Consider the following 11,786-nt stretch of genomic DNA (forward strand, 5'->3'; position numbering starts at 1 on the left):
CATGATCTCAGGGTCCTGGGATCGAGTCCCACATCGGGCTCCCTGCTCGGCGGGGAGTCTGCTTCTCCCTCTGCCTGCCTCTCTCCCTATTTGTTCTCTCTCTCTGACAAAAAAATTTAAAAAATATGTTTTAAAAAAATAAAAAGGATAAAAAAAATAAAAGAAATGCAGAATTGTGCTCGGATTTTTTTAGACTTTTTATTTTGAAATAAGGATAGATTCACAGGAAGTTGCCCTTCACCCAATCGCCTGCACTGATTACATCACACATAATTGTAGTACCATATAAAGCCCAGAAAATTGACATAGGCACAGTGTGTGTGTATAGTCGTACTTTTTGTTACATGTATAGATTTGTGTGACGACCACCACAATCAAGGTAAAAAAAAAAACTATTCCGTCACGACAAAGATCTCCCCGGTGTATCCCTCTGTAGTCACACCTGCCCTGCCCCCACCCCCACCGCCATCCCTAACCTCTGAGAACCATTAATTTCTTCTCCCATCTCTATAATCTTGTACTTTAAAAACTACAGTTCCGTTATCAAAATGAATTGGCCCCTCCAGCTTTCACAGTTCTCCCAAGTGTCCACCCAGCCAGCACAGCGTGCAAACCAGAACCTTCTCCAGGATCCTGAGGTATGTGATATAAATATTTGGAGCAAGGACATCGTTTCCTCCTACAAACTTGTAATTATCAAAACTCTTACCCTTAGATTAATTATTACAAAAGGCTCGCCCATGTGCTGATTTTCCCATCACAAGCTGTTCTATCCCAAACAAGCATCTCTTTTTTCCATTCTTATACCTACTGAGAGGGATGAGAGGCGGGAAGCCTCACAGAAAATTCCAGAAATCCCTTCCTTACTGATAGGTTCAATTGTCTGGCCTCCAGCAGTTGGGGCCTTTTAAATGTAAGTGGCGCATGTGTGGAATTAATTTCCCATCTGATTGTAACTGTGTTATCTCCATGATCTATCTACAAGTCATCCTGGGGGGAGATGATCCGAACTGGAGCCCAGCTCCCCGGGACTCACTCTAAGTGCCTCAGAGAGCTTCGCCGCACATCAGAAATGGCTAGGATTAATTTGGCTCCCCCACCTCCTCTCCCCTGGACTGTTTTAAAATCTTTCCACTTTGCACAAACTGAACTTGCTCTTCACAAAGGGCACCTTGTTCTCCTCCCCCAGAGAGCAGCACAAACACAAGTCCAGACTCAGACCCATTAAGATGTGCCCTTTAGAAGAGATGACTTCAAAGGACAGAGGTGGGGAGGGCACCTGATTTGGGGGCCGGGAGACACTGCAAGCTAAGGAAAACCCTCCTCCTTCTTGAAAGTACCATAGCTCCCCACCTTCTGAGTGAGGGCTCCTGCCTTCCAGAACATTCCGCACTTCCCCTTAGGTGAGGAGAGTATGAGCAGCAAGGGGGGGGGAGGAGAGACTACAGCTAGCTGTGTGTCGCAGCCCCAGTGCCATTGCTCTTTTCCTCCCGAAGGCTGGCGGCCGGCAGCCTGCACGGTGAACGCAGCTACTCGCGGCTCAGTGTTTTCCCCTTTGCCAAATAACCTGCGTGTGTAATTTGTAATTTCCAAAGTGAAAACATATCTCCAACTGCTTTAATAATCCTGGCATTTGCTTAGCTGCTTTGGTTTTTTAGGGGGTAATTTCTGTGGCTCCTCTTGGGCTATATCTTCAACCTGCGGGAGCCGGCTAGCCCACCGGGCTAGGTCACGGTCAGGCTGCTAGGGCTCTGCGCCTTGCTCCCTGGGCGGCCTCCTGCTGGGAGGCAAGTCACTTCCACCCTCCTGGCCTCAGTTTCCTCATCTGCGAAAGAGGGATAGATAACGATTGCCCTCCTAACCTGACAAAGGAGGTCATTTAGATAAACCCACTAGCAGCATCTTTGTGCAAGTTTCAGAGGGAAAATGGAGTGACCCACACATTCAAATGCAGCGTTAAAAATATTGTTTTAGGGGCGCCTGGGCGGCTCAGTGAAGCATCTGCCCTCGTTCAGGTCATGATCGGGGGTTCCTGGGATCGAGCCCCACGTCGGGCTCCCTGCTCCGCGGGGAGCCTGCTTCTCCTTCTCCCTCTGCCGCTCCCCCTGCTTGTGCTCTCTCGCTGTCTGTCAAATAAATAAATAAAACCTTTTAAAAAATGTATTGTTTTAAAATGTTCTTCAATGTTTAGAAAAACGTTCTCTTTTTGTAATTCAGATGGTTACTTCTATTCATTTTTTACTACTTTTTTTTAATTTTAATTCCAATATAGTTAACCTACAGTGTTACAGGAGTTTCAGGTGTACAGCATAGCGATTCAACAAATCTGTACCTGACTCAGAGCTCATCCTAAGTGTCCTCTTTAGTCCCCGTCACTAGTCCACCCAGCCCCCACCCACCTCTCCGCTGGTAACCATCAGTTTGTTCTCCTCAGGTAAGAGTCTGCTTCTTGCTTTGTCTCTCTCCCTCGTTTTCTCCTTTGCTCATTTGTTTCTTAGATTCCACATACGAGTGAAATCCCATGGTATTTGTCTTTCTCGGACTTGTTTCACTCAGCGTAATTCTCTCTAGCTCCATCCATGCTGTTACAAGTGGCAAGATTTCATTGTTTCTATGGCTGAGTAATATTCCATTGTGTATATATGCCACCTCTTCTTTATCCATTCGTCTATCGATGGACGCTTGGGCTGCTTCCATAGTTTGGCTATTGTAAATAATTCTGCCATAAACATACGGGAGCACGGATCCCTTTGAATGAGTGTATTTGTATTTTGGGGGGAAATACCCAGGAGTATAGCTACTGTATTACAGGGTAGTTCTATTTTTAATTTTTGGAGGAAGCTCCTTACTGTTGTCCAGAGTGGCTGCACCAGTTTGCATTCCCACCCACAGTGCACAAAGCTTCCTTTTTCTCCACATCCTCGCCAACACCTGTTGCTTCTTGTATTTTTTATTTTAGCCACTCTGACCTGGGTGAGGTGGTATCTCACGTAGTTACGATTTGCGTTTCCCTGATGCTGAGTGATGGTGAGCCTCTTTTCATGTGTCTGTTGGCCATCTGGGCGTCTTCTTTGGAGAAATATCTGTTCGTGTCTTCTGCCCATTTTTAATTGGATTATTTGTTTCTTGGAGTGTTAAGTTGTACAAGTTATATATATACCGTTTGTAAATATTTTCTCCCATTCAGTAGGTTGTCTTTTAGTTTTGTGGATTGTTTCCTTTGCTGAGCAGAAGCTTTTTATTTTGATGTAGTCCCAATACTTTATTTTTGTTTTTGTTTCCCTTGCCTCAGGACACATATCTAGAAGGACGTTGCTACAATCAATGCCAGAGAAATTACCGCTCATGCTCTCTTCTAGGATTTTTATGATTTCGTGTCTCACATTTAGGTCCTTAATCAAGTTTGAGTTTATTTTTGTGTATAGTGGAAGAAAGAGGTCCAGTTTCACTCTTCTGCATGTAGCTGTGCAATTTTCCCAACACCATCTGTTGAAGAGACTGTCTTTTCCTCATTGCATATTCTCTCCTCCTTTCTTGAAGATTAATTGACCATATAATTATGGGCTTATTTCTCGGTTCTCTATTCTATTCCATTGATCTATGTGTCTGTTTTTGTGTCAGTACCATGCTGTTTTGATGACTACAGCTTTGTAACATAACCTGAAGTCTTGAATTGTGATGCCTCCAGTTTTTTCTTTTCCAAGCTTGCTTTGGCTATTTGGGGTCTTCTGTGGGAGGTTTTCCCCTAAGGTCAGGAACAAGACAAGGATGTCCACTCTTACCACTTTTATTCAACATAGTACTGGAAGTCCTAGACACAGCAAGCAAACAACAAAAAGAAATAAAAGGCATCCAAATTGGTAAGGAAGAAGCAAAACTCTCCCTATTTGAAGATGACATGATACTCTGTATAGAAAACCCAAAGACTTCACCAAACAAATACTAGAACTGATAAATGAGTTCAGTAATGTCACGGGATACAAAACCAATGTACAGAAATCTGTTGCATTTCTATATACTAATAATGAGGCAGCAGAAAGAGAAATTAAGAAAACAATCCCATTTACAATTGCACCAAAAATAATAAAATACCCAGGAATAAACTTAACTGAAGAGGTGAAAGACCTATGCTCTGAAAACTATAAAACACTGATGAAAAGAAATTGAAGAGGACACAAAGAAACGGAAAGACATTCCATGCTCATGGACTGGAAGAACAAATATTGTTAAAATGTCTCTACCACCCAAAGCAACCTACAGATTGAATGCAATCCCTATCAAAATGCCAACAGCATTTTTCACGGAGCTAGAACAAAGAATCCTAAATATTGTGTGAAACCACAAGAGACCCCGAACAGCCAAAGCAATCTTGAAATAGAAAAACATTCTTAAGGGGCGCCTGGGTGGCTCAGTCGGTTAAGGGTCTGCCTTCGGCTCAGGTCATGATCCCAGGGTCCTGGAATCAAGTCCCACATTGGGCTCCTTGCTCAGCGGGGAGCCTGCTTCTCCCTCTCCCACTCCCCCTGCTTGTGCGTGCGCGTGCTCTCTCTCTGTCAAACAAATAAATAAAATCTTTAAAAAACATTAAAAAATAAAAAGTATTGATTTTTTAAATTAATAACTTAATGGGCGCCTGGGTGGCTCAGTCAGTGAAGCGTCTGCCTTCAGCTCAAGTCATGATCCCAGGATCCCGGGATCGAGTCCCACATTGGGCTCCTTGCTCAGCAGGGAGCCTGCTTCTCCCTCTGCCTGCTGCTCCCCCTGCTTGCACTCTCTCTCTCTCTGACAAATAAATAAATAAACTCTTTTAAAGAAAAGAAAAAAAGAAAAACATTCTTAAAATAACTCTTAGTGTTATCTATTTTACCTCAGGCCTGGTTTTTTGGCCTATTTGGACTCAGTTCTTACTATTCATTGTATTTTTTAGCATGAAGGTGAGGTTGGCCATAAAATATTACGAAATCGTTATTTATGCGGGGTTAAAAAAAAGAGCGTAGGATAAAGTGATCCCAATACTGGGAATTTGATCTCATGCATAAAGACAGTTCGCTGTGTGAAGCCGGTAGGTTTACCACTTTTCAGTAGGATTTACTGTTGCACAACCCAGGTCATTGGGCTGTAAAGTGCAAAGTCAATCAGAGTCGCCCCTGTGACGTCTATGAGCAGGGCCAACGTGCGTGCCTCTTCACCTGGCGTGTTTTCTGTGAGGGCAGATTGCCCTGAACTGGATCCCTGGGGCTTTGAGCTGAGAACTTCATCAGGTTCCTGCTACCTGCTAATTAATCATCGAATCAACTCGTTGCAAAACCAAGTGGCCATGCTGATCCATTAATGCAGGTCCCCAGAGTCATTAGGACAGCCGAAAGAGGAGGAAATGGCCTGATCTCCTCCCAGGATTACAGGGGAGAAGCTCCTGAGATCTGATGAGTCCCTGCGAACCTGGGGCTATGATCTAGGAATGATGCTTTTTCTCCCTTTTCCTGTAATAATGCTTCGGAAAAGCTAGTCAGCGAACAGAAGGGCCGGTGGCCGTGGCCAGCAGTGCTCAGCCACGGAGAGGTCCCCCTCCGTGTAAGCCACGCTCTTGCCCAGAGCTCAAGGCTCAGACGACCCAGCTGGTGGCAGAGCACAATCGCAGTCAGTCAACCACCTACCCTTCCGGGCTGAGCGATGTCAAACCCGTCTGGCTGATTTTTTTACCCTGCGTTGCCCAGCTGTTCGGGTCTGTAACCTATCTTCCCTTCATTCTGGGAGAGCTTGTGGTTGCTGTTTGGTTCGTATTTGGGTCAAAGGTCACTGTCAAGAGGGAGGAACTTTGATAATTGCTCCAGTTTTTTTCCCTGAAACATTGAGCTGTCTACATGATGCCATAATAATGGACCGAAAAGTGGAAAGGTCTTTCAGTGGCGGAAGCAATCACTTGCATGACAGCGGACGGTGTGGTTGTCTGTTGCTGTTGTGGTTGCCAGGATGGCTGGTTGGTTTGTGTTGTGTAAACACATACTCTCTCCTTTTTTTTTTTTTTTTTACTGAGTTGCCCCAAAAGCCAACTCCCTAGTGGGGAGGCTGCATGATATAAGTGGTAAAATCATCAACTGTAAAGCCAGACAGATCGAAATGTATTTGCTGCGAGATCTTGGGGAGGCCAAGTAATATATCTGAGCCTCAGTTATCTCATCCGTAAATTGGGCAAGATAATATCTGCCTCAAAGTGTTGTTGCAGGATGGCCAGGAGGCTATTTTAAGTGTCTACCTTGGGTCAGGCAGTCAGTATTTCCTAACTTCTAGTGCACAGATCACGCAGGGATCTCGTTCAACGGCTGACTCTGACTCAGTGGGTCAGGGGTGGGCCGGGAGGTCCTTCCCTGCCAATAAGCTCCCAGAGGAAGCCCGAGCTGCTGGTCCCCGGACCAGACTTGGAGTAGCCAGAATGTCATTTGCAAAGCGCCTCGCACAGTTAGTGCTTAATACACGATCGCCCCAAAATAATTGGACCAACTCACTTAAAAATGACTGAGAAGAAATTTCCTCAAAATTTTCTTTTTCCTGGGGCGCCTGGGTGGCTCAGTCGGTGAAGCGCCTGCCTTCGGCTCAGGTCACGATCCCGGCGTCCTGGGATCGAGCTCCGCAGGGAGTCTGCTTTCCCCTCTTCGTCTGCCCCTCCCCCGTGCGCGCTCTCTCAAATAAATAAGTAAAATTTTTTAAAATTCCTTTTTCCTCAAACGTGATACCGGTCTGCCTGGAGCTATGTTCCCAGAGCCGTTTGCAAAATGGCTCTTTTGAGATTGGCCATGGCCGGTAATTTCTGGAGGCAGGCAGTGGGTACATGGGAGGGGTTCATTATACTCCTCTCTTCCTTTGTACATGTTTAACATTTTCTTTTTTTTTCAGATTTTATTTATTTATTTGACAGAGGGACAGCCAGCGAGAGAGGGAACACAAGCAGGGGGAGCGGGAGAGGAAGAAGCAGGCTCCCAGCACAGAAGCCTGATGTGGGGCTCGATCCCAGGACTCTGGGATCACGCCCTGGGCCGAAGGTAGACGCTTAACGACTGAGCCACCCAGGCGCCCCTAACATTTTCTAAAATACATTTTTAAATTAAAAAAGAAAACTCCAACAGAAGATTTTTTAGGGCAGGAACACTGTTCTGTATGATACCGTAGTGGTAGATCGCATCACCACCCGTCTGTCCAAGGCCACAGAAAATACAGCAAGAGTGAACCCTAACATAAACAGTGGGCTTTGGATGATAATGACCCGTCAGTATAGGTTCATCCATTATAACAAGTGCACAGTGGGGGACGTGGATGGTAGAGACGCTATGCTTGGGGGGGGGGCAGGGGGAGTGTGGGAACTCTCGGTACCTTCCGTTCAAGTTTGCCGTGCACCCAGAACGGTTCTAAACAATAAAGCCTATTAAGAAAAACCACACAAACAAACAAAAAACACCTGTTTCCTAACAGCCTGAGAACAGCGGGAGATCCAGGTTACCTAGTACAGTGATTACCTCCAAAAACATGTTCATTAGACGAGAGAAAGCTCTCATTTCGGTTCTGCAAATAAATCCATTCCCAACCTTGCCTTCTGTGACCTATGATTACATAAAAGTAATTGACCCATCCACCCCAGGACTTAGCACATTTTTTTCCATACCATTAGCACAGTTCACACTTCATTTCATCACAGCTCTTTATGCATTGTTTCTCTCTGCCGTGGTGGACTAAAACCCATCCACGTCCTCATAAAATCAGTTCTTCTTTGCACTGCGTCGAATCAAGGCTTCCCTCCACCTACCTGGCTCAGTCCTGAACTGCCCAGCTTGTGTGGTCATTACGCCAGTGATTCACAAAGCAACGGCCAAGCTAATTGGAAAATGCATTCCCCATCATCATCTACCTTGAACTGGGCCCAGTTTTTATTAGGGACTGAGCTGACAGAGCTCAGCATCGGTGTCATGAAATCTTTGGACATCTTTTGATTAACCAAGGGCCGGGGGGGCGAGTGGCAAATCAGAAAGAAAGAAAATGAACAAACCTCAAGCTTCGTCTATTTGCAATCCTCTTTTCTCTTGGTTATAGAAAGCCTCTCTAAACCAGGGTCCTAATTGATTCCTCTCTTTTCTGCCTATGGCTTACTGAAAGGGTCTTTGATGTGGTAACTGGACGAGGTTTCATCCCAGCGGCCTGTATAGCTGTATAACTGTTACTCTGTTTGGTATTTAATCCTGGAGAGTAATGTTCTGCGCTGGTATGTTGTTTATCACTTCCAGATTATAGGTGTAGCAAATATTTTCCTAATGAAATAATCACTAACTTGGCATTCTCCTGCTGGCAGAACACAACCAGGCTCTGCGGGGCTCTCCATCCGAACCTTCTAATGGAACTGCGTGGTTCCAGTCCCACCCCCAACGCTCTCCAATGTCCTTTGGGTCCATTTTAAATTGTTCCCTTTGTGTTCTCTCGAAATGTCAGGGCTTTAGGTGCTACTGGCAATCTTCAATCTTTTTCATAATAACAAAGTTTTGAAATGTCAGTGTTCTCTTTCCGTGTGTGTGTTGAAACCCGTACCTGTCTCCTGGGCAGCTGCCCTGTCCTCTCTCCACTCCAGTGTTCCCGGAATGAACAAACACATCCAGGAGAGACACTCGTCTCCACAAGCCCTCCTGGAACCCCGAAACTTTACAGGCTGCCTTTGCACCGCTCCTTTTGTAGTTAACTTGGGTGGCGGAACTCTGCGGGCCTACCGATTTCGAGGTGACCAGAACACCTGCAGAGACAGATAATTACAGCCCTCGCCGTGTGCCTCTTGCTGTGCATTTCCTGTTTGCCGGCTGCTCGGGGGATGAATCATATTTGTTTGCACGGTGACAGCTATTTCATTACCCTGTTCCTGATTAAACTTAGTCATACCTGTGGCCCTTTGGGAAGTCTGGGTCTCCCCTCAGCCGCCCACGTTCAGCCCCTGTAATCGCGGCAGGGAACGTGCTGTCCTCACGGCCGACGGGACATACTGGCACGTCCCTCGGGGTCTCCACTGTGTCCCCGGAAATTGCTTCGAAGCCACTTGCCTCGCCTCACGGCACACTCACCCTTGCCTTTGCTTGTGAGCCCAGCCCTGCTCCGGGCAGGACGCCAGCCCACCCCCGAAGAGCCGGCTCAGGCCCCTCCCACTGGGGGCAGCAGGTGTGGAGCGGGCCACACGCTTCCGCTGGGGAACTGAGGCCAAGGCTGTCCGTCTGCGGGGCACTTGCTCTGCCCCTCCCCCGTGCCCCCACGCTCGGCCGGACACCGTGGCCCATCATTCCGAGCAGCACAGACACACAGTGGACCTCGGATCACTTGCCAGTCACCCAGTTCTTGAGGATGACCGCCTGTCCACATGTGACAGGTTTCCAATTAAAGGGAAGGACTTAAGGGAGTTGAATTAAGTAATCTCTGATAGGGAAGATCCAACTGCTTGATGATTCTGGAAATCTACTTTAGAAACTCATTTGGGAGGGGGGACCTTTTACAAAATGGGGGAAATGACACACTTCAGAGAGGAGGGGAGCTGCCTAGGAGAGACACTGGTTACGAATTTCGTCTGATAATGAAATACTGCTGCTGAGTCATTGAGAATAAACCCCCTCCAAGATTATAAAGGAATAAATTCTCCCGTACTGTTATCTAGCACCTTTATGGTTTCATTTTTTTTTTTTACATTTAAATTGTTGATCCATTTTGCGTTTATCCTGGTAGCATATCTCAGTCCAACTTCAATTTGTTCTAGATGGCTATTCAGTTGTTTTTGTGCCATGTACTGACCAGTACATTGTTTTTCTGTTTTGAGAGGACACCCCTAGCATATACTAAATTCCCAGATGCTTTTGGGTCTATTTCTATACTTCCAATTCTTTTCCATTGGTCTATTCATGGACTAATGCCACAGTTAGAATGATTGGGATTATACAAATGTTTTAATTTCTGGAAGAATTTCTCCCATTAACAATCTTTTGAAGAGTTTTCCTAGCTGTGCCTATGTCTCCATATGAATCTAGAATCAACTTGTCTAGGTTAAAAAGAGACACCAAAACCTCTTGGTATTCTTACTGGAACCATATTAAATTTATATAACTTAGGAAAAAATGGAGGGGCACCTAGGGGGTCAGTCAGTTGAGTGTCTGACTCGATCTCAGCTCAGGTCTTATTTATTTGTCAGAGAGAGAGAACACAAGCAGGGGGAGCAGCAGGCAGAGAAGGCGGAGGGAGAAGGGGACTCCCCACTCAGCAGGGAGCCCGATGCGGGGCTCGATCCCAGGACCCCAGGATCATGACCTGAGCCGAGAGCAGACACTTAACTGAGCCACCCAGGCGTCCCTCAACTTAGGTCTTGATCTCCGGGTCATGAGTTCAAGCCCCATGTTGGGTTCCACACTGGGCGTGGAGCCTACCTTAAACAAAAAAAAAAGACGATTAAAAAAGAAACAAGGGAATTTTTTAATGATGTCAAGACTGTATGTCCAAGAACAGTAAGATGTCTTTCCATTTGCTCAAGTCTAGCTTCCTGTTTACCAGGAGTGCCTTATAGTTTCCCTCATAAAAGATTTTGAACTTTAAATTTAAACCTGGGGTTTTTGAATTTTAATTTTTTTGCTACCACAAATGGATTCTTCTCTTCATTCAATCTTCAAACTGGTGTTTGTGTGTATATGCGTACATAGGATTTGTAACCTTGGAACGGTCTGCGGTTTTCTGAGATTCAAAACCCAGAAGTCATCAAAGATTCATAAATTCAACTACCCCAGAATAAGTTTTACATGGAAAACATACCATAAGCAAAGTCAAGAGAAAAATGAGCAACTAGAAGGAAATCTTTGCAACTCATGATCACAAAATGCCCCTACCCGCCAGAGAGCAGGGGGTGGGGGAACAGAGGATATGAATAAATAGCTCTATGAAAACGTGGTCAACCTCACTGTGGAGTTAATAAAGAAAGTACGTGGAGAAGCCGCTTCTCATCCATCAGATTGGCAGAACACACGGCTGCTACGTGGCCGCTGGGACGGCGGAAGGACAGACACGCTCGGGCAGTGCTGGTAAAACCGGTCAGGAGGGAACTGGCTAAGTGAATGATACGACACGGCACACAAGAAAACACTCGGCAGCTGTTAAGAAAAAGAATGAGGATCCTCTTCACTATCTGGAAAATTCTCCTGGATATAGTGTTAAGTGAAAAAGAGCTAGGCGTTCGCAATGACGTCGATGGAACCAGAGGGGATTATGCTAAGTGAAATAAGTCAATCAGAGAAAGACAAGTTATCATATGATCTCACTGATACGAGGAACTGAAGAAACAAAACAGCAGCATAGGGGAAGAGAGGAAAAAATAAAACGAGATGAAACCAGAGAGGGAGACCAACCATAAGAGACCCTTACTCATCACAGGACACAAACTGAGGGTTGCTGGAGTGGAGGGGGGTGATGGGACGGGGTAACTGGGTGCTGGACTTTCAGGAGGGCAGTGATGTCATGAGCACTGGTGTTGACTGATGAATCACAGGCCTGTACCTCTGAAACCAATAATACATTATATGTTAATTTTTTAAAAAGCTAGGTACAGCATAGTACATAGAACAAGCTACCATTCGTATATAAAACCATAAAAATGAAAATACACATTTATTTCTTTAAAGATTTATTTATTTATTTGACAGAGAGAGAGAGCACAAGCAGGGGGAGTGGCAGACAGAGGGAGAGGGAGAAGCAGACTTTCCCCCAACCCCCAGCGGGGAGCCTGATGCGGGGCT

Source organism: Ursus maritimus, assembly GCF_017311325.1.
Source record: "Ursus maritimus isolate PB19 chromosome X unlocalized genomic scaffold, ASM1731132v1 scaffold_X1, whole genome shotgun sequence".
NCBI lineage: Eukaryota > Metazoa > Chordata > Mammalia > Carnivora > Ursidae > Ursus > Ursus maritimus.